This window comes from Mustelus asterias, chromosome 9 (genome assembly GCF_964213995.1).
Source record: "Mustelus asterias chromosome 9, sMusAst1.hap1.1, whole genome shotgun sequence".
Classification (NCBI taxonomy): Eukaryota; Metazoa; Chordata; class Chondrichthyes; order Carcharhiniformes; family Triakidae; genus Mustelus; species Mustelus asterias.
This window is the reverse complement of record NC_135809.1, coordinates 86927957-86951552: the sequence shown is the minus strand read 5'-3', so window position 1 is coordinate 86951552 and position 23596 is coordinate 86927957.

The window sequence follows — 23596 nt, the reverse complement described above, 5'->3', positions numbered from 1 at the left end:
TGTTTCGTGTCTACCTATTCCTTTGGCCAGTGTATTTGTTCCTCATCCATTATAAGAGCAAGAATACAAAGCAAGTGTTTGCTGTCATTCCCAACGCCCTTTTACTTATTTATCTGAGGGATTAGGGTGAGGAAGGTGGGGGGAATAGGGGCAGATGCTGCTATAGCAGCCCAATGCTCCATTCTGCTTTGTCAGAGAACTGCCCTCAGACAGCTTGTCACTTCAATGATAATGAGGCCCAAGGCCCAGAAAACCATGCCTTCGGGCACAACGTTAATTGGTCTAGTATGCAAGCAATACTCAATGGAGAGGCCAGTGGAATGTGATGAATTAGGGAGTGGCATGACTCATATCTGCAAGTGAGCTGAACGGTGATGACAGATATTTAATACAACCATAAGGGCATACAGGATGAAAAAATGTGGGATGTATTAGCAAATCCTCGACAATATCCAGGCTTAGGCGGATAAATGGCAAATAACATTCACCCCACACAAGTGCCAGGCAATAGCCATCTCCAACAAGAAAATATCCAGCCATCTCCCCTTGACATTCAATGGCATCACTTTTACTGAATTCTCCACTATCAGCATCCTGGGGGTTACCATTGACCAGAAACTGAACTGGATTAGCCATATAAATTCTGGAGTTACAAGAGCAGGTCAGATGTTGGGAATTATGTGCAGAGTAACTCCCCAAAACCTGTCCATCATCTAAAAGTCACAAGTCAGGAATGTGATGGAATATTCCCTGGATGGGTACAGTCCAACAACACATAAGAAGCTTGATACCATCCAGGACAAAGCAGCCAACTTTACTGTCACCCCATCCACCACCTTTGACATCCACTCTCTCCATCACCAACACACAGTAGCAGCATTGCGTACCATCTCCAAGCTGCACTGCAGCAACTCTCCAAGGCTACTTTGACAGCACCTTCCAACCCGTGACCTCTACCACCTAGAAGGACAAGGATAACAGATGCATGGAAATATCACCACCTTCGAATTCCCCTCCAAGCCACTCACCATCCTGGCTTGGAACAATATTGCTGTTCAGAAAAATTGTGTAAATTAAATGTAAAAGCCTGGGGGGCTATTAAAGTAAAGTGCCCCACAGTGTGGGCAAATTCAACAAGCCTTTAAAAATCATGAGTAACCTTTACCAAAACTAAAGAGGCCAGGGAGCTAAGATGAACAGACAAAAATGAAAGGAAAGGAATGCCAAGATGTGCCTAGGTGTCTGCAGGTAAGTGTGTGCTCAATGAAACAACTGACATCACCTTTGCTGCATGAATTTGTAAGAAGGAAGACTCAGTGGTAGTCCATGCCATGGTTTAACATTGCAGCATGTCTAAATGTCTATGGAAGTGAGAAGGACAATTGTGTTCTTGTTCCTTGAGGGAACTGCTTCCTGCCTCCCTATTAGCCCCCTGGAAAGTGAACGTGTGGACACTGGATGAGGATAAGCTCAAAATTGAATGTGATTTGCCCTCACCAACTACCCTCACTTCACCATCATCATGCAAGTTCAATAAAGAATAACCATTTAGAGAAAGTATTACAGGGCAGCTGAGATATGTACCCTTGCCACGAGTCAACATGAGAGAGAAAGTGCAAGGCTATGAAAATAGAAAGTTGCAAAGAGTGTGGTGGAGGTACTTTCAATGGAGGCATTTAAGTAGGAATTAGATTATTATCTGAATAGGAAGAATGTGCAGGGCTACAAGGAGAAGTCCAGGGAGTGGCACTCGATGCATTGCTCCTTCAGCCAGCCAATGTAGGAAGGGCAATCTGTCCTCTGTCGGTGCTGTAACCATCCTGTAATTCTGTGATAACTTTTATCAGCAGAAGTAAAATGATTTGTTCTACTTCTGTTTCTTCTTCCACGGGCTACATTTTCTACAAATATTATATAGAATATTTTAGTATCTCACTGTTACTTCCCTCTCTTCCTGTGGACTTGCAAAGCTATATTATTCAACACTTCAGAAGTGCTTACACTGCTGGTAGCTAGGGAAATGTTCCACATCTCTATGCTTAAGCCTAGCAATAATATATTAAATTTAAAACAAATGGCAGTGAGCAGCTATTGCAAAATTTTCTCTTTTGTACTCGTAGATTTAAATCATGTAATTTGTTTAAAATGTTGTAGTTGCCTAAAGCAAGCGTTTACTGGAGTAGTTGGGCAACTGTAGCATAACAGAATCAAAGAGATTATTTTTCCCATAATAGCAGAATAATTTTGTAGAGCTACATGACAGCACAATATAATTGCTGCAAACCTATGATTTTGTTTCCAGAATTCACTTAGAGCAATTCTCCAACAACCCGATTGCAAGCCACTCATTCTGTTTTTCAAAGTTGTATATTTCTGGTGAAATGTACCGCTTTCTTCCTGCCAGCAACGACTGTCATAGAAATAGGGCAATAAACTATCTGTATGAGTACAAATAGCTGACTCTGTAGTGACTATTTTTGAAATGTTGGCTGCAGATGATTCAGCTTTCAACAAGTGGAGGATGGGCCTTAACATAGAAACTAGAAGCAGAAGTAGGCCATTCAACCCTTTGAGCCCGCTCCGCCATTCATTATGATCATGGCTGATCATCAAATTCAATATCCTGATTCCCCCCTTCCCCCCCCATATCCCTTGATGCCTTTAGCCCCAAGAGTTATATCTAATTTCTTTGTGAAATCAGACAATGTTTTGACCTCAACTACTTTCTGTGGTAGTGAATTCCACACATTCACCACTCTCTAGGTGAAGAAATTTCTCTTCACCTAAAGATCCAAAAAGGTTTATCCCTTATTCTCAAACTATGACCCCCTAGTTCTGGACTTCCCCACCATTGGAAACATTGGGGGCGATTCTCCCATCGCACCCGCAACTTTTCTGGTGGGTCGGACTGGGAGATGCGTGTCGCCGGCCTTGTTCCAGGATTTGCGCATGCGTTGGGAACGCATGCGCATCTCCCAGAGCCGAAGAATAGTCGGAGATCAGACCACACTGGAAACCGGCGAGAAGACAGGAAAGTAATTTGAATCTTTTTTTAATGTATTTTAAAAATTTTTTACATTTCATTATCGGGAACTTGCAATCTCCCACCCCGACGGGGTTTAGAGTAGCTCCCCACATTCGGGGAACTAGCAGGAGACCCCGCCCAAATGAAAGGAGGCAATTGGTGCCCCCCAGGGGGGTCGGGTGGTGGGGGTGGTGGCCCCTGGGCATGAGCACCCTGGCAGTGCCAGCCTGTGCCCCTTGGCACTGCCCAAGGGGCAAAGTGCCCATGCCCAGGGGGCACCTTGTCACTTCCCATCGGGCATCGGGCAGTGCCAAGGGGCAGGCCTACTGTGGGCAGGGCCTAGGGGTGATCGGTGGGGGTGGGGGGTCCCGCTGCCACTCTGCATGGTGATTGGTCTGGGATGGAGGGAGGGCAGCGATTAGGGCGGGCTGGGGGTTGGTTTGCCGGGGGGCCTGCCTCCCAGGGGGGGGTGGGGTCTGACCCTGGGGTGGGTCAGCGGGGGAGGGCGGTCTGCCGGGGTCGGGGGTGGGGGGGGGGGGTGGGGGGATCGCCACTGCTGGGGGGGGTAGGCTAGACATCGGGGCGCTCTGGGACGGGAGAGGGGGGTCGGGGCTGACCCAGGAATTGTTGTGGGTGGCGCGATCAGGCCATGGGCGGGGCTGGACGGGCAGCACTGCGGGGGTCCCTGGCTGGCCAGCGATCGGGACCACTGCGCATGCGCAGAGTTTCAGATCTGTCAGACTCCAGCGCGAATAGGCTCCACCCTCTGGGTTTTTAATGATATTCATGATTGGGACCTCTGCAGTGCACAGAGTGGGAAGATTTGAGTGAGAAGCTGAACTGACAAAACAGTCGTGATCTAGAACAGTTTTCCCACCAATTCAGCATTTTTGGGAGAATTGCCCCCATTCTTTCTGAATCTACTCTATCTAGCCCTGTTAGAATTTTATAAGTTTCTATGAGATCCCCTCTCACTCTTCTAAACTCCAGTGAATATAAACCTAATCAACTTAGTCTTTCCTCATTTGACAGACCTGCCATCCCAGGAATCACCCTGGTAAACCTTTGCTGTACTCCCTCTATAGCAAGGACATCGTTCCTCAGATAAGGACACCAAAACTGCACACAATACTCCAGGTGTGGCCTCACCAATGCCCTATACAATTGCAGCAAAACACCCCTATTCCGATACTCAAATCCTCTTGCTATGAAGGCCAACATACCATTTGCCTTGTTCAAATTATGCCATCGACAATGTATCTATTCCTTGTAAGAATGTTTTTTTGCATTCAACAGAATTGATTAAACCCAAATAAGGTGAATTCTATATTTTTCATATTGGGAAATGTAGATAACAGGATCAGTCCTGAGGTGCAGAACACTATCAACAAATAGGAAAGAAGGTACAATCAATCAAGAAGCGATGCTGAACTTGGCATTTGAAAACCTGCGCATTGGAAGAGTGGACCAAAGGCGATATGGAGATTCACAGTTTTGAAGTTCGAGGAAAGAATGAGTTAGAGAAGAAGCTTTAAGCAGAGAACACGCACAGAGTTTCAGGTCATAAGGTAAGAACAATGTGAAAACAAGACGTCTGAAATCAGGATTTAAGTTTATAATTTACAATAAGCAGGGCAGTGCAGGAAGGGAAAGTGGTGTGTGATTCCTGTAGAACGCAGGCTTAGCAGATGTTAATGTTGGACAGACACGTTCGTGGGAAGTGTCTGCAAATTGAGCTCAAGATCTCAAACTGGAGTAAAAGGTGGAGTCAACCGGCATATCAGGAGTCAAGAAAAGTTTCTGGAGGTAATGACTCCACTGAGGTATACACAGAGAAAGGAATGGTGACTATTCAGGGAAAGTGAGGAAGGATAGAGCAAGAACATCCAAAGTAACACGAGTAAGTTTGAAGAAAGTGCTTCATATGAGGATGAGGACTTTGTGAAGAAACATCAAATGGATTACAATGAAAGCAGAAAGCTGGAAATGGCTCAAGGGGGGAAATAGGCCTTAAAGAGTGGCAGAAGCAATCAAGAGCTAGAGGGAGAGGAGGAACAAGAACAAAATTATTGATAAAATAAAGAAGTCAGGAGTTAGTCTGATCCCTAATGCAAAACAGAAAAAGTGCTGATTGGTAAAGAAACCAGCTTATTATTTGAAGGTATTGTAAAACTATGATTGTAATTGATTTCTATTTATATGTAGTTGTACCTTCATTTAGGTATAATCGTTTAATGCAGCAACATACAAATTGCCAAAAGGTCAGAGTGAGAGACAGAACGTGAAGAACATTTGGATTCATAAGGGTTTGGTCATCCTAAAATACCAAGCTGAGAACTGTGGTATGCTTGTGTTCTCAGTCATCAGTCTGGTTGTAAGTACTATCTTTTAAGGGTATGTTTAAGTACATGTTATTGTATGTAATATGTGCTGAGTAAATTAGTGATCTCTTGACCTCACCATTTCAAGAAGCTTCCAGATTTTGAGGATTAGAGCATCTACTCAAAGAAAATCTATCCTCAAACAGAACCTTGACTCTCTCAACCAATTCCAGTTCTGGGGTTGGTCCTGTTCACTTTCCCAATACTCCACTACCTGTGTTAAATACCATTTGCCAAAGTCTGACCCATTCCCCCAGTGCATCCAAATCTACTTGCAGAAATTTGAGGTTTTTGGCTCAGCAGCAACTGACACTCCCGGCTGCTGGTGCGCTGATTGGCCCCCTCTCCTCCTCTACCGCCCGCCATCCCTAATTGGACAGTCAACATGGAGAAGGCTTCCAGGAAATTGACCAGGAATAGACACCCTGCTCTGACAGCCAGGATACAGACCAGTAAATGGTCCCGACAGCCAAACATATTCTCTGTTTGGAAAACATACCCCATTGAGTTAGCTTCATCTCATTCTCTGATGTCAGACACAATCAGTTGGAGTGAGCAAAAGGGTTTGCACAAATTGCAAGCTTCCCCATGGTTCAGAGTGCCTTTGCTGGCATGGACTTTACCTTGTGTGTGGCCTATCTGAACTCAGCCATTTTAGTGACCCAAATGGGATACCACTCCCTCAGTGTGCTGCAGGCAGTCAGTGCATCGTGTCGTTGAATTACTAATATCTGGGCAGCAGTCCCAATGTACCCATTCTGAGGCATTCCTCTTTACCGCCAGATTTTTACCCACCACTGCAAGTAAAAGCTGCTAATGAGTAATCCACTGAAGGCATGGCTCATGATCTTGTTGGGAACACAGCAAGCCTACAAAGGGAGTTGTGAGATAGTATGCCATAAGCTGTGCAATCTATTATGAGGAAACAGCTATTATGGGGGTGATTCTCCCCAGGAGACATCAGCGGAGGCCATTTAGCGGGCTCCCCGCTGGGTGTCATGGCCTCCGCAAGTCTCCAGCTCCAAGATTTTTGGAGAAATCAGCTCCGTGCTGGAAATATTTATTAAATTTAAATATTTAAATTTAAATTTCCCAAGAAAGACATTTATTATCCTTCCTTAATATCTGGATGTCAAACGAGGGAGATGAGATTTATACTTGGAAAATTAATGGGAAACTGCAAGAAAGAACAGGAAGAAATTAAGCTGGGTGTGAATCTGTAATAAAAAGAAAATATAATGGAAACATTCAGCAGCTTTAGACAAAGAAATAGAGTTAACACGGTGGCACAGTGATTAGCACTGCTGCCTCACAGCACCAGGGACCTGGGTTTGCTTCCGGTCTTGGGTGAATGTGTGGAGTTTGCATGTTCTCTCCATATCTGCATGGGTTTCCCCCGGTGTTCCTGTTTCCCCCCACAGCCCAAAGATGTGTGGATTAGGTGGATTGGACATGCTAAATTGCCCTTTATTGTCCCAAGATATGTAGGTTAGATGGGATTAGCTATGGTTAAACGTGTGGAATGCAGAGATGAGGGAGAAAGCCTGGGTGGGTTGCTCTGTCAGAGAGTTGGTACAGACTCAATGGGCCAAATGGCCTCTTCTACACTTTAGGGACGCTATGATTCAGATCTGTGACCGTTTATCAGAACTCCAGAAGGAGGTGTAAATTCTTGTCAGGCTTTTTAGGATGCTTTCGGACTATTTCCGACTAAGTTGTTGTGGTCTGGGAAGAGGCTGACAAGATGGAGGTGGAGGGAACTACAAAAGTTGCGGCTGTGGTTCTGGAACAAAAAGATTTTACTTGTACGTTGCATCTTTCTGGATATCCCAAAGCACTTGATATCCAGTCAATTACTTTTGAATGTAGTCCCCGTGCAATTTAGGAAATACGTTAATTTTTTTTGTTCTTTCAGGGGTTGTGGGTGGCGCTGACTGGGCCAGCATTTATTGTCCATCCATATTGCCCTTGAACTGAATGGCTTGCTAGGCCATTTCCGAGGACAGTTGAGAGTCAATCACATTGCTGTGGTTCTGGAGTCACGTGTGGTCAGATCAGGTAAAGGCGGATTTCCTTTTCGAAAAAACATTAGTGAACCAGGTGGGTATTTTTTATGTCAATTAATAATGGTTTTGTGATCATCATTAGACTTTTTAATTCCAGATTTTTAGGGAATTTAAATTTTACCATTTGCTGTGATGGGATTCAAACATGGGTCCCCAGAGCATTACACCAGCTATCTGGATTACTAGTCCAGTTGCAGTACCATAATGCCACTGCCTCCCCTGTACAGCAAGATCCCCCAAACAGCAACCAATGATAGTTGTCATAGTGACCATGTCTGATAAGCTTTATATTCCAAATTTATTCCATCTGTTTGTGTGAGTGTTCATTTATCAAATGCTCAGGGTGACCAACTCTGGTCGAAAGAAATAAGGGACTTTTCACCTGAGAGCAGGTGAATCTGTGCAAGTGGGCAAGGGGATGGGGGGCACAGGCAGCAACTTGCTGCATTATAATGCTGACGCCAGCCGGATCAACCTCCTGACACCCACAGGACAGCCCCAAACACAATCTGCCAGCCTGTTGCACAAACACGAGCAAACTGGGACACAACACATCTTGGGACACACCATGAAAGGGCAAGTTGGAACATAGTCCCGGAAAATCTAGTCCTGGGAAATTTGGGACGGTTGGCCACCCTGATCTTCCATGGGAAGAATTACTGACGGTCTGGAGCTAAGACTTTTGTGTAAGGAAACAAATTTGAACAACGAATGAAGGTGAATTTCCTGTTGATGAATAACCTGTAGACAAGATTGCTGTACAGGATTCTGCAGCTTTGGACATCCTAAAGATTCTGCTGCATCTTCTGTCCCTACATCCAGCTCAAGATGTGTATAGCGCCAATTGACTTTCACCTCTGGAACATACCAGCTCCTTAGGAATGTAATCCTCTGACATGGACTCGGGCAAGGCAGACTGTCTGGAAGATTCTTCATGGATGACAAGAGTTAAAGTAAGCAATACATTGGCATGTTCAGTGGAACTAAGATTGGAATGCTGATCAGCCACTAGAAATATAGCTGATTCTGGAAAAAGGACAACAGAGACTTCATATGGTGCATCTGTCAATTGGAAAGATGAATCACCCTCTATGACTTCAGCCTCAGAGAGATCACTCAGCACTGCAAAGGATTATTCCTCATCACTTTCCTCTGTGAAGAGCCAATTCAGAATCAACATCTCTGCGGCAGTGCCTTCAATATCCTCCACCTCTGACCCAGCTTCCTGAAGAACTGAGAGATTCCTAACTTCAATCCCCACTCGGGGTCTAGTGGATGGTGTCTTTGTATAAACTTCTTCTGTTGCTCATAAATTCATAAGATATAGGAACAGAATTAGGCCATTCAGTCCATCGAGTCCGCTCCGCCATTCGATCATGGCTGATACGCTCCTCATCCCCATTTCCCTGCCTTCTCCCCATAACCTTTTAACCCATTACCAATAAAAAATCTGTCTAACGCGTCCTCAAATTTACTGATTGTCCCAGCATCCACAGCACTTTGGGGTAGCGAATTCCAAAGATTCACAGCCCTTTGGGAGAAGTGGTTTCTCCTCAACTCTGTTTTAAATTTTCTACCCCTTATCCTAAGACTATGACCTCTTGTCCTAGAATGCCCCACCAGCGGAAGCATCCGCTCCACACCTACTTTACCCATAAAGTAAGCGGAATTTCCACCAGTTGTAAATAAAAAGTTGTTGCACGGAAGACAGTGAGTCATCAAAATGATAGACATCATTTGGACCAGAATTTACATCCCGCCAATCAGAAAAAAGACCCATTTATGCCTGTTCTCTTTTTCCTGTTAACTAGCCAATCTGCTATCCATGCTAATATGTAACATGATCTTTTATTTCCCACAACAACCTTTGATGTGGCACTTTATCAACTACCTTATGGAAACCTAAGTACAGTACATCCACCAGTTCCCCTTTATCCACAGCACATGTGACATTCAGGTAGCACATTGCTGCCAAACTGACAGATCCTGGTGACCCAGAGATGCAGAGTGTTCACAGCATTTGGTCTACCTTCAAGACTTCCATATTAAGCAGTTGTGAAGAGACGCTTGGTAATTCAGCCAGGAAATACCAAGACTGGTTTGATGAGAATGACCAGGTGATCCAGGAGCTGAGAAGCTGCAAGCACAAGCCTTTTCTGAACCTGAAACAGTAACCCAACTCAAGAGCAAGAAGGCAGCTCTACAGATGGCTGAAAGCTGAGGTGCAGCAAAAATCTTGTGACCTAAAGAACAGATGGTGGGTGGAGAAAGAGCAGGAGATCCAGCAGTTAACGAACAACCATGATGCACAAAGTTTCTTTAGTGCAGTCAAGACTATCAACGGCCCAAGCACCCAATGGCCCACCACACAGTTGACCAAAAATGGAGAGGGCTCATCAAGAACAAAAAAGAGGTCAGCACCCATTGGAAGGAGCACATCATAGACCTCCTTAACAAAGAATCTGTCTTCAACATGGATGTCTTCAACACCATGCTACCCACCACCACTTCAGCACAACCAAAACCCAGTATGAGGTAGAAAAGGCTGTTCTATAGCTAAAGAACAATAAGGCACCAGGAGCAGATGGAATCCTGACCAAAGCACTAAAACATGGTAGTGAAGCACAATTGGAATAATGCAGACCTCATTTTCTCTTTTGCCACCAAATGTGGCAAATCCAACTGTGGTAACAACGGAGGAATTTTGGTGCTGTCGGCCACAGGGAAGGTCATTGCAACAGTCCTCCTTAATCAAATTCTCCCTGTGGCTGAGGAGCACAATTGCAATGCAGATTCTGTCCACTAAGGGGCACAACAGACACAATCTTCACCGTGCAGTAACTGCAAGAGAAATGCAGGGAACTGCACCAACCCTGTACTTAGTCTTCTTTGACCTCACAAAGGCCTTCACGCTGTCATGACTTTGGCTGCCCCCAGATGTTTGTCAGCATCCTCCATCTTGATGACAGATAATCCGTGATCCTGACCAACAGATCCACAGTAAGAAGTTTAACAACACCAGGTTAAAGTCCAACAGGTTTATTTGGTAGCAAAAGCCACACAAGCTTTCGAGGCTCTGAGCCCCTTCTTCAGGTGAGTGGGAATTCTGTTCACAAACAGAACTTATAAAGACACAGACTCAATTTACATGAATAATGGTTGGAATGCGAATACTTACAACTAATCCAGTCTTTAAGAAACAAAACGCTCGACAATCACCAGGCAAGACTGTTCTCTTCCTGTTGGGGAGCACTTCAGCGGTCACGGGCATTCGGCCTCTGATATTCGGGTAAGCGTTCTCCAAGGCGGCCTTCGCGACACACGACAGCGCAGAGTCGCTGAGCAGAAACTGATAGCCAAGTTCCGCACACACAAGGACGGCCTCAACCGGGATATTGGGTTTATGTCACACTATTTGTAACTCCCACAGTTGCGTGGACCTGCAGAGTTTCACTGGCTGTCTTGTCTGGAGACAATACACATCTTTTTAGCCTGTCTTGATGCTCTCTCCGCTCCCATTGTTTTGTTTCTTAAAGACTGGATTAGTTGTAAGTATTCGCATTCCAACCATTATTCATGTAAATTGAGTCTGTGTCTTTATAAGTTCTGTTTGTGAACAGAATTCCCACTCACCTGAAGAAGGGGCTCAGAGCCTCGAAAGCTTGTGTGGCTTTTGCTACCAAATAAACCTGTTGGACTTTAACCTGGTGTTGTTAAACTTCTTACTGTGTTTACCCCAGTCCAACGCCGGCATCTCCACATCATAACAGATCCACCACAGAACCAATTCAAATTCAGAATGGAGTCAAAGTTTGAAGTTTATTTATTTGTCACATGTAGGCTTATATTAATACTGCAATGAAGTACTGTGAAAATCCCCTAGTCGCCACACTCCAGTGCCTGTTTGGGCACAATGAGGGAGAATTTAGCATGGCCAATTCACCTAACCTGCACATCTTTGGAGTGTGGGAGGAAACCGGAACACCCGGAGGAAACCCACACACACACACACGGAGAGAATGTGCAGACTCCACACGGACAGTGACCTAAGCCGGGAATCAAACCCGGGTCCCTGGCACTGAGGCAGCAATGCTAACCACTGTGCCACCGTGCTAGATGGAGTCAAGCAAGGGTGTGTCATTGCACTGAAACTCTTCTCAACCTTCCTTGCTGCAGTGCTCCATCTCACCCTCAGCAAGCTCCCTGCAGGAGTGGAACTAAACTACAGAACAATCAGGAATCTGTTCAATCTCCACCACCTGCAGGCCAGATCCAAGATCATCCTATTCTCTGTCATTGAAATACAGCATGCAGACGATGCTTGCATCTGCACACAATCAGAGGCCGAGCTCCAATTCATCATCAAGACCTTCACCAAAGTGCACAATAACATGGCCCTTACAGTAAACATCTGTAAGACAAAGGTCCTCTATCAACTTGTCCTGTTCCTCACACAGCAGTGCCCGTGTTATCAAAATCCACAACGCACCTTGGACATTAGCATCAAGCTCATGGTTTACGGAGCAGAAGTGCTACTTGCCCTCTGCTATGGCTCAGAAATGAGAACTATATACAACAGGCACCTCAAATCCCTCGAGAGGTACCTCCAATGCTGCCTCCACAAGATCCTGCACAACCCTTCGCAGGTTAGGTGCACCGACATCAATATTCTCACTCAGGCCAACATCCCAAGCATCGAAGTATTGACCATCTTCAGTCAGCTCTACTGGGTGGGCCACATCGCCTGCATGCCTGACTCCCGAAACAAGCGCTGTGGCATGGCAAGTTAGCCCCAGGAGAGCAGAGGAAAAGTTTCAAGGACACCCTAAAAGCATCTTTGAAAAACTGCAACATCCCCTGGGAACCCTGGGCCATGACCTCTCGAAATGGAAGAAAAGCATCGCATCCGGCAAGGAGCTGAACATCCCGGGTTTCAGCGCCGAGAGCAAGCTGAAGCCTAGCGTGACTGTGAAAGGAGTATGTGGTAACCCTGGCACCCCACTCACCTGCTCCTTGAACCTCCATCTGCCCCACCTGTGACAGGGACCGTGGGTGGGAATCTTTTGGCCACTCTCACCCCAAAAACCAGAAAATCCCGCCTGAGGTCAACGGACCTTTCCATGGTCCGCCCCTCACCCGCTCCAATTCCCGTGGTTGGCAGAACAGGAAAATTTGCCCCTGTATTGTCATGCATTGGATTCCTCAGTCATCTGAGAACTCATTTTAGTGTGGAAGCAGGTCGCCCTCAATTCCAAGTAACTGCCTAAGAAGAAACTGCCTCAAAACACTCCAATAAATTTGTTAAACATGATACTGACTGCCTGATTGCCGTGAATTATTTTTAAGTGCCCTGCCATAGCTTCTTTAAAAATAGCTTCGAACGTTTCCCCTCATTTCTTGCTTTCTATCTCCCTCCCTTTTTGAATAAAGGAATTATATTCTCTATTTCCCAATCTAATGGTATCTTCCACAAATCTAGGGAATTTTGGAAAGTTAAAACCATCATAACAACAGTCTAGTTAGTCACTTTTTTAAAGACCTAAGGATGATGTCTATCAGGACCCAGGGATTTATCAGCCCAGAGCTCCAACAATTTACTTAGTTTCACTTCCCTGGTGATTGAGTTTTCTTCAGTTAATCCCTTCCTTCCATTTCCTGATTTACAGCTATTTCTGGAATGTTACTTTCATCCTCTATAATGAAGACTGAATCAAAAAAGCTGTTCAATTGATATAAATTGAATAAATTAAATGTATATAAATAATAATAAGCCATCTCCTTATTTTCCAGTATTAATTCCCCAGACTCATTTTCTATAAGATCAATGCTCACTTTTTTTCTTATTTAAATATCTAAAGAAATTCTTATTATCTGTTTTTATATTTCTACCTAACTTTCTCTCATACTCTAATTTTTCCCTCTTTATTTATTTGCACGCAACCCACTTTGTGTTTTGTGGCAGCAAATGCAACCCACCATTGACTGGGGGCAGAAACTTTTAGTCTTGCCGTTGTCAACATGGATGTCAACATTGAATGCACCCCTATCCACCAGGAAATGCACCGTGGAGGTATGCCATCGACAGAAAATCCTGCTGTCATGGCCGGCTGGAAAATCTGGCCTGAGTCTTCCTTTCGCAAAAATGCTGGAAAAATTCAGCAGGTTTGACCACATCTGTGGAGAGAGAATAGACTCTGACTCGAGACATTGGCTCTATTCTCTCACCACAGATGCTGTCAGACCTGCTGAGTTTTTCCAGCATTTCCTGTTTTTGCTTCAGATTCCAGCATCCGCAGTATTTGCCTTTATTTTAGTCTTTCTCTGCTGTTCTTTATATTCTGTCCCACTCTTCTGACCTGCCATCTTTGCGCACATATCTGATCTTTTCAGTCTTTAATTTTTTTTCGTTAACTATAGATGGTAGATCTGCCCCTTGGATGTTTTATTTTTCATTGGAATGTATTTATTCTGAGTATTCTGTAATATCTCTTTATCTGCATCTCTATTGACCGATCCCTTAAATTCATTTGCTAGTTTACTTTAGCAAGTTCTACTTTCATGTCATCATAATTGGTCTCACTTAAGTTTAAAATACTGGTCCTGGAAGCACACTTCTCTGCCTCAAACAATGCAAGATTCAATCATATATGAGCACTGCTATCTTGGGACACCTTCAGTATGAGATCATTAATAAATCCCATCTCATTGCACAAAGCCAGCTCTATTATAGCCCGTTCTCTGGCTAGCTCCAGAATGTTCTGTTCTAAGAAACATTCTATGAACTCTTCACCTCAGCTCCATTTTCCCATCTGACATTCCCACTCTATATGTATATTAAAACCCCCGTGATTAGCACCATACCTTTCTCACAAGCTCCCATTATTTCTTCCTTTATATTGTGCCCTACCATATGCTTACTGCTAGAAGACGTGTACACCACTCCCACAGTGACTCCTTATGATTTCACATCTCTGTCAAACCATTTCAACATCCTGGTTTCCTGAACTTAGATCATCCCACCTAATACCATGATTAATTAACAGAGCCATCCCTCCACCTTTCCTTAGCTGCCAATCCTTCCTAAATGTTGGATACCCTTCAAAATTCAGGTCCCAATCTATATCATCCTGCAGCCATGTCTCTATAATGGCTATCAGATCAGACCTATTTATTCCTGTTCATGCTCTCAGTTTATCTATTTTGTTATAAATGCTAATTGCATTCAAATACAGAACCTTTACTTTTGTCCTTTTAAAAATTTTGTAACCTCTAGCCTCACCAGCTGATGTGCTTATTGGTTTGTATTCTCTATCCTTTCCTGTCACAGTCTTTTAATCATTTCCCATATGAATGGGGGTGATCTTACCAAAAAACATTTAAGTGCCAAACAAGCTTCAAGAGAGAATCACACTTTTTTTGGGGCGAGTTAAAAATCCAATTTTACCACATTCTGAGGAAGAAAATGAAGCAAGATCTGTTTCCCGCCAGCAGCGGGAGGGGGTGGGGCCTAAGCTCGCCAAAAGTCAGTAGCTTTCAGTAGAGGATGCCATTGCACATGTGCAGGAGATGACCTCCGCGGCCAATCACTAACCCCTACGCTATTGCTGCCCTCCGCGGCTGATCCCACCCATGCATAGACTGGGTGATTGCCTACTCCCCCACGGGCATTTTCCCCCTCCTTCATTGACTGGCCGATCACCACCCCCATACGGGCCATCCGATTCCCCACTCCCACTCCACATAGACTGGACAATCACTGGCTGCAGAGTGCAGAGTGTTCCCCCACCTCCCTGATCCCAGTTGCAGAGTTGGCAGTGTCCCCCCACCCGCCTCTGCCTTAGGCCCTTCCCCTTCAGGCCCCACCCCTCCTAGTAGGCCCTGCTCCCTTGGCACTGCCTGGTGTCTGGTGGGCACTGTCAGTGTGCCAAGTTGGCAGTGCCAGGCTAGCACCCTCCCTGCCCCCGATCTCCCATGGAGGCTTCAATGGCCTTTGATCCTACCAGCGAGGCCATCACGACTGTTCCCTGTTGATGGGGACTAAATATGATTCTCACCAGTGAGTCCGCAGAGGCAAATGAGCCCAGGCGAAAGCATCCTGAGCTCATCTTAAAATTTAAATCTATTTAAGTAGAATTTAAATAGAATTGAGATCAGCCACGCACCCTTTTCAGGTGTAAGGCTGAGCTTGCTGGATATTTGGTGCTGGATCGGCACAAACTGGATTTTCCGGCTCTCTCCGGATGTTACCGGCTCATCCCACCCATTGACGGGTGGGGCATGAAGATAAGATTGCTCCCAATATATTTCTCTACTGCCTTGTCTCTATTCTTTGATTTACCATGTCTTCCCAAATGTGATCCCATGCCCCATTGTTTAGCAATGTTTTGATCCATTGCTGACATTATCATCCTCCAAACTGCCTTTTTGAAAAGTCCCATCATTTCTTGTAGCCACAATGCATTTTGCCATTAGGTGGTGAAGAGAACATTGACTAGGTCCAGCCTTTTGTAATATTGGGCTGCATGCTGATGTGTCCAGCCAATGAATAGCATGAGGAGAGTAAGCTGCATGTAGAAATCATGTAGTACAGCAAGAAACGCCAATTCTCAATACTCACATTCTTCAATAGGCCTTGGATTCTTAACACAGCTTTTGCCACTGAATTTGACTACTAACCTTTCCATTCATCTGTTAGCTGTTCTGCTTTTGTTTTCCTTAATTGCGCACGATATTTGTCACTATTTTCTTTTGAATTATTTCCCTGTTACAACCCCTGTAGAGAATCCAGAAAACAAAATGATCAAATTTACCAATCAACCCCAAATGAAGAAATCACCAACATTTACCACATTTTACCTTAACACAAATCAGAACCAACACAAAATATTGAATTAACAGGCACATAATACTTCAAATTAAAAGATAAGTTTCACTTTAAGTAAGTGATACAACAAATGTGCATCTACACAACAAAAACACCCATGTGGCATCACATGCAGGTTCAAAGTTCTGTAACTCGGCATCTGAAATTTAGGGTCACTCACTTGCCCACTCAATCAATTCAGATCTTGAGTCACCTTCAGCGGCAGTCATAAGCCATCTGATGGTCATCATCCCAACAGCCCACTCCTATGTAACCTCTTTAACTAGCTTCACAACAGTCTTGACGGCACAGATTTCCCAGTGACTCCTTTATCCAATTCCTTCAAACGGATTGGTTGGCTCTGGCAAAACTGAAGCAGAAGTAAAATGATCCAATTCACAATTCCTGCTAAATTACCACATTATACAAGAAAGGAATAGAATGATCTATAAAGTAATTAATTGCAGAACAAGAGATGATTAAATGACAGTAGTGATAGTGAGTAAGACAACAGATGCCTTGAATGGTGAAGCAGGCTTGAAGTGTCCGGTGACTTACTTCTGCTTTTATTTCTTGTGTTCTTGTGTTGTGTTCTTGATGGTGTTAGGGCAGGTTGAGAGAATGATTAATAAAACATCCAGTATCCTGCTATTTATTAATAGAATCATAGACAAAAAGTAAGGAAATAATGTTAAACTTGTATAAGACATTGAATCAGCCTCAATTGAAGTACTGTATTCAAATCTGGCCTCATACTTTAAGAAAGATGTAAAGGCAAAGAGTGCAGAAATATGCATGAGAATGGTTTCCAAGGATGAGCAATTTCAGTTATGTAGATAGATTAGAGAAGTTGAGACTGTTCTTGGAGAAGAGAAGGTTGAGAGGAGATTTGAAAGAGGAATTCAAAATCATGGGGCAGGGGGGGATCTGGACAGAGTGGATAAGAAGAAAATATTCCCATTGGTGGAAGGTTCTTGAATCAAAGGACAGAGATTTAAGGTAATTTGCAAAAGAAAGAATGGCAACATGAGGAAACCCTTCCTCACAATGAGTGGTTTGGATCTGAAATGCACTGCCTGAAGTGAGGAAGAGGCAGGTTCAACTGAGGCATCAAGGGGAAATTGGATTGTGCAGGGCAATGGGGAGACGATGGAGTGGCATTCGGAAAATTGCTCCAACGGAGGGCCGAACAGCCTCTGTCTGTGCTGCAACAATTCAGTGCTTCTGAGGCTATAGTTGTATTTGAACACAAGTCTGAGAATTTTGAAGTCATAGCATTGCCTAACAGGGAGCCAGTGTAGGTCAGTGAGTACAGGGGTGATTGGTGAATGGGACTTTGTGCAAGTAAGGATATAGACAGCGGGGTTTTGGATGATCTCAAGTTTATGGGGAATCCCAAGTGGGAGACTGACCAGGGACACATTGGAATAATCAAGTCTGAGATAATAAAGACATGAGTTAGGGTTTCAGCAGCAGATGAACTAAGGCAGATAGTGATGTTGTAGAGATGGAAATAGGTAAATTTGGCAATGGTGTGGATATGTGGTAGTAAATTAATCTTAGGGTCAAAAATGATACTAAGGATGTGAATAGGCTGCTTCAGCATCAGATTGTTGCCAGGGAAAGGGATGGAGTTGGTGACTTAGAAACAAAGTTTCTGATGGAGATTCAAGACAATGGCTTTGATCTTCCCGATATGTAATTGGAGGAAATTGTTACTCTATCCCAATGCTCTATGTCACACAAGCAGAGTGACAATTTAGAGACGGCGGAGGGTTTGGGGAAAGTGGTGGTGAGGTAGAGCTGGGTATCATCTGTGTACATGTGGAAACTGATCTATGTTTTTGGATCAGGTCTCCAAATGGACAGCATGTAGATGAACAATAGGAGGCATCAGGTTAGTAGATCCTTGGGGCCACCAAAGGTAAGGATGCAGGAATAAGAGTGAAGACATTACAGGTGACTCTCAGTCTACTCCTGGATAGATAAGAATAGAACCAGATGGTTCACCCAGCTGGACGGAGGTAGAGAGACATTGAAGTAGTAAGATGTGGGCAATCATATGAAAACCAGCAGATACATCGAAAAGGAACTGTCACTGTCATATAGGATGTCATCTGTGACTTTGTTAAGTGTTGTTTTGGTACTGTGATAGAGTGGGGAATCTGATTAGTAGGATTCAAACATGAAGTTCTGGGGAAGATGGTCATGGACATGGGAGGTGACAGCATGTTCAATAACTTGGAAGAGGAAATGGAAGTTGGAAATGGAATGGTGATTTATAAAAAAGATGTCAAAAGTTAGTTTTTGAGGAGATGAGTGATGTTGGGAGATTTGATGCAGGTTGGGATGGAGGGGAGAGAGCCATTAACAATATCAGCTAACAAGGGAGTCACGAAGGTGAGCTGGATGGCCAGTAGTTTATTGGGAATAGGCTCAAAGGAACAGGAGATGGCTACCATGGACAAGATCATCTTGGAAAGGGTGTGAGGGGAAAGAGAGAAACTGAAGAAAGAAGCAATTTCAGAGCAAGGCTGAGACAGCCTTTGGAGAAATTTTCCCTAACTGATGGATGGAAGGGAGAGGCAGAGATGTCTGATCAGATGGATTTAGTCTTAATGACAAGGTGTCAATGAGCACCTCACATTTGTTGTTGGAGGTGAGGGTGAGGGGGACATGGGAGAGGGGTTTAAGAAGCCAGTTTGTAGTAGAGAAAAGAAGCCAGGGTTTATCTTTGTATCCCAAGGTGATCATGGAATAGTGAGCAGTTTAGTAGAAAAGAGCAGGAACTGATAATCCTCAATGTGGCTCTCCCAGATATGGCAGCGAATGGCTGAACCAGTATTCACTATATCCAAAGAACCATAGAACCAGAGAAAAGCTACAGCACAGAAGGAGGGCATTTGATCCATGTCAACCCACTCAAATCTGCGTCTTTTTGACTTAAGGAAGAGGAGAAGAGGGCCATACCAGGAGCAAGTGTTAGGATGCGAGAGAGTAATCAAATGTGAGCATGTGCTTGTGGAGATCGATGGTGCCAAAAACGCTAGGGAGTTGGGATATAAAAGTGCAATTGTAAGTAAATCAGGAGAGATTTTTATAGGGGCAGATATAGAAGCAAGTAGGATTGCTAGGTGGAGCTTTTCATAAAGATGTAGCGAAGGGTGCCTAGCTGGACTCTTCAGTGGATGCCAAGAGAAGCTGTAGCCTTATCAGAGAGACAAAGCTGGGCTATTGGTGGGAGAAAAGCAAGCTCAAAGATTGCTGAAGAAATTTGTGAGGAAAGTAAACTGGAAGAAATAAAGGGAGGCACATTAACAAGAAAGATGAATCAAAGAGCAGTAAAGAGAAAAGAATCAAAAAAGGAAGAGATAAGAAATAGGAGTGATGGACTCAGACCCGGTTCAGCCAATATGTGTATGTTGATGAAAAAGTTTGAAAAATAAACAGGAAAAGTCCATAGTTACATAAGTCTGATTATGAATCAATTATTAGGATTCATATATGCTGGTAGTAAATGGGGACTAGGGTGTAGATAGGAGGAAGGAGTCTAGAATTAAAGTAACTGGTCCCTTCATGGGATGAAGTTGCTCTCGATAGGATGGAGTCAGCATGGAACATCAATGGGAATTGTCCATGTTCAGAGACAAGTGTAGTCAGCAAGTGAAATGGAAGTTATTTGAAGGATGCAGTGTCAGAGGATCCACTGATCAAGGTATTTTCATGGAAATGAAGAGCCAGGATCAGTTGTAGAACAGGAAAAAATGATGACAATACTGGAGGTCACAATAAGGTCAAAAATGACAGAGGGGTGTACTTAGGCCCCGCATCATCAATCTTTATAGCCAGGAATTACAATAGCTGAAGCTAAAAAGACAGTAGAACGAAGTGGGCCAATACCCAGCAGGCAAGAGCAGCAGTGAGGGAAGGGTTAACTGATCATCATTACTTTAAATTTAAAGAAATGAGCAGCAGGATCAGGGATACAGCAATTGTGCCTTACTGTGTAGTGAAATACAAAAGGATAGATTTGACATTCAAACAAGACCAAGAATTGGAAAGGCAAATATAAGAAAATATCAGTTAAAGTTAAAGTTTATTTATTAGTCACAAGTAAGCTTACATTAACATTGCAATGAAGTTACTGTGAAAATCCCCTAGTTGCCACACAGTAAGAAGTTTAACAACACCAGGTTAAAGTCCAACAGGTTTATTTGGTAGCAAAAGCCACACAAGCTTTCGAGGCTCTGAGCCCCTTCTTCAGGTGAGTGGGAATTCTGTTCACAAACAGAACTTATAAAGACACAGACTCAATTTACATGAATAATGGTTGGAATGCGAATACTTACAACTAATCCAGTCTTTAAGAAACAAAACAATGGGAGCGGAGAGAGCATCAAGACAGGCTAAAAAGATGTGTATTGTCTCCAGACAAGACAGCCAGTGAAACTCTGCAGGTCCACGCAACTGTGGGAGTTACAAATAGTGTGACATAAACCCAATATCCCGGTTGAGGCCGTCCTTGTGTGTGCGGAACTTGGCTATCAGTTTCTGCTCAGCGACTCTGCGCAGTCGTGTGTCGCGAAGGCCGCCTTGGAGAACGCTTACCCGAATATCAGAGGCCGAATGCCCGTGACCGCTGAAGTGCTCCCCAACAGGAAGAGAACAGTCTTGCCTGGTGATTGTCGAGCGTTTTGTTTCTTAAAGACTGGATTAGTTGTAAGTATTCGCATTCCAACCATTATTCATGTAAATTGAGTCTGTGTCTTTATAAGTTCTGTTTGTGAACAGAATTCCCACTCACCTGAAGAAGGGGCTCAGAGCCTCGAAAGCTTGTGTGGCTTTTGCTACCAAATAAACCTGTTGGACTTTAACCTGGTGTTGTTAAACTTCTTACTGTGTTTACCCCAGTCCAACGCCGGCATCCCCACATCATAACAGATCCACCACAGAACCAATTCAAATTCAGAATGGAGTCAAAGTTTGAAGTTTATTTATTTGTCACATGTAGACTTATATTAATACTGCAATGAAGTACTGTGAAAATCCCCTAGTCGCCACACTCCAGTGCCTGTTTGGGCACAATGAGGGAGAATTTAGCATGGCCAATTCACCTAACCTGCACATCTTTGGAGTGTGGGAGGAAACCGGAACACCCGGAGGAAACCCACACACACACACGGAGAGAATGTGCAGACTCCACACGGACAGTGACCTAAGCCGGGAATCAAACCCGGGTCCCTGGCACTGAGGCAGCAATGCTAACCACTGTGCCACCGTGCTAGATGGAGTCAAGCAAGGGTGTGTCATTGCACTGAAACTCTTCTCAACCTTCCTTGCTGCAGTGCTCCATCTCACCCTCAGCAAGCTCCCTGCAGGAGTGGAACTAAACTACAGAACAATCAGGAATCTGTTCAATCTCCACCACCTGCAGGCCAGATCCAAGATCATCCTATTCTCTGTCATTGAAATACAGCATGCAGACGATGCTTGCATCTGCACACAATCAGAGGCCGAGCTCCAATTCATCATCAAGACCTTCACCAAAGTGCACAATAACATGGCCCTTACAGTAAACATCTGTAAGACAAAGGTCCTCTATCAACTTGTCCTGTTCCTCACACAGCAGTGCCCGTGTTATCAAAATCCACAACGCACCTTGGACATTAGCATCAAGCTCATGGTTTACGGAGCAGAAGTGCTACTTGCCCTCTGCTATGGCTCAGAAATGAGAACTATATACAACAGGCACCTCAAATCCCTCGAGAGGTACCTCCAATGCTGCCTCCACAAGATCCTGCACAACCCTTCGCAGGTTAGGTGCACCGACATCAATATTCTCACTCAGGCCAACATCCCAAGCATCGAAGTATTGACCATCTTCAGTCAGCTCTACTGGGTGGGCCACATCGCCTGCATGCCTGACTCCCGAAACAAGCGCTGTGGCATGGCAAGTTAGCCCCAGGAGAGCAGAGGAAAAGTTTCAAGGACACCCTAAAAGCATCTTTGAAAAACTGCAACATCCCCTGGGAACCCTGGGCCATGACCTCTCGAAATGGAAGAAAAGCATCGCATCCGGCAAGGAGCTGAACATCCCGGGTTTCAGCGCCGAGAGCAAGCTGAAGCCTAGCGTGACTGTGAAAGGAGTATGTGGTAACCCTGGCACCCCACTCACCTGCTCCTTGAACCTCCATCTGCCCCACCTGTGACAGGGACCGTGGGTGGGAATCTTTTGGCCACTCTCACCCCAAAAACCAGAAAATCCCGCCTGAGGTCAACGGACCTTTCCATGGTCCGCCCCTCACCCGCTCCAATTCCCGTGGTTGGCAGAACAGGAAAATTTGCCCCTGTATTGTCATGCATTGGATTCCTCAGTCATCTGAGAACTCATTTTAGTGTGGAAGCAGGTCGCCCTCAATTCCAAGTAACTGCCTAAGAAGAAACTGCCTCAAAACACTCCAATAAATTTGTTAAACATGATACTGACTGCCTGATTGCCGTGAATTATTTTTAAGTGCCCTGCCATAGCTTCTTTAAAAATAGCTTCGAACGTTTCCCCTCATTTCTTGCTTTCTATCTCCCTCCCTTTTTGAATAAAGGAATTATATTCTCTATTTCCCAATCTAATGGTATCTTCCACAAATCTAGGGAATTTTGGAAAGTTAAAACCATCATAACAACAGTCTAGTTAGTCACTTTTTTAAAGACCTAAGGATGATGTCTATCAGGACCCAGGGATTTATCAGCCCAGAGCTCCAACAATTTACTTAGTTTCACTTCCCTGGTGATTGAGTTTTCTTCAGTTAATCCCTTCCTTCCATTTCCTGATTTACAGCTATTTCTGGAATGTTACTTTCATCCTCTATAATGAAGACTGAATCAAAAAAGCTGTTCAATTGATATAAATTGAATAAATTAAATGTATATAAATAATAATAAGCCATCTCCTTATTTTCCAGTATTAATTCCCCAGACTCATTTTCTATAAGATCAATGCTCACTTTTTTTCTTATTTAAATATCTAAAGAAATTCTTATTATCTGTTTTTATATTTCTACCTAACTTTCTCTCATACTCTAATTTTTCCCTCTTTATTTATTTGCACGCAACCCACTTTGTGTTTTGTGGCAGCAAATGCAACCCACCATTGACTGGGGGCAGAAACTTTTAGTCTTGCCGTTGTCAACATGGATGTCAACATTGAATGCACCCCTATCCACCAGGAAATGCACCGTGGAGGTATGCCATCGACAGAAAATCC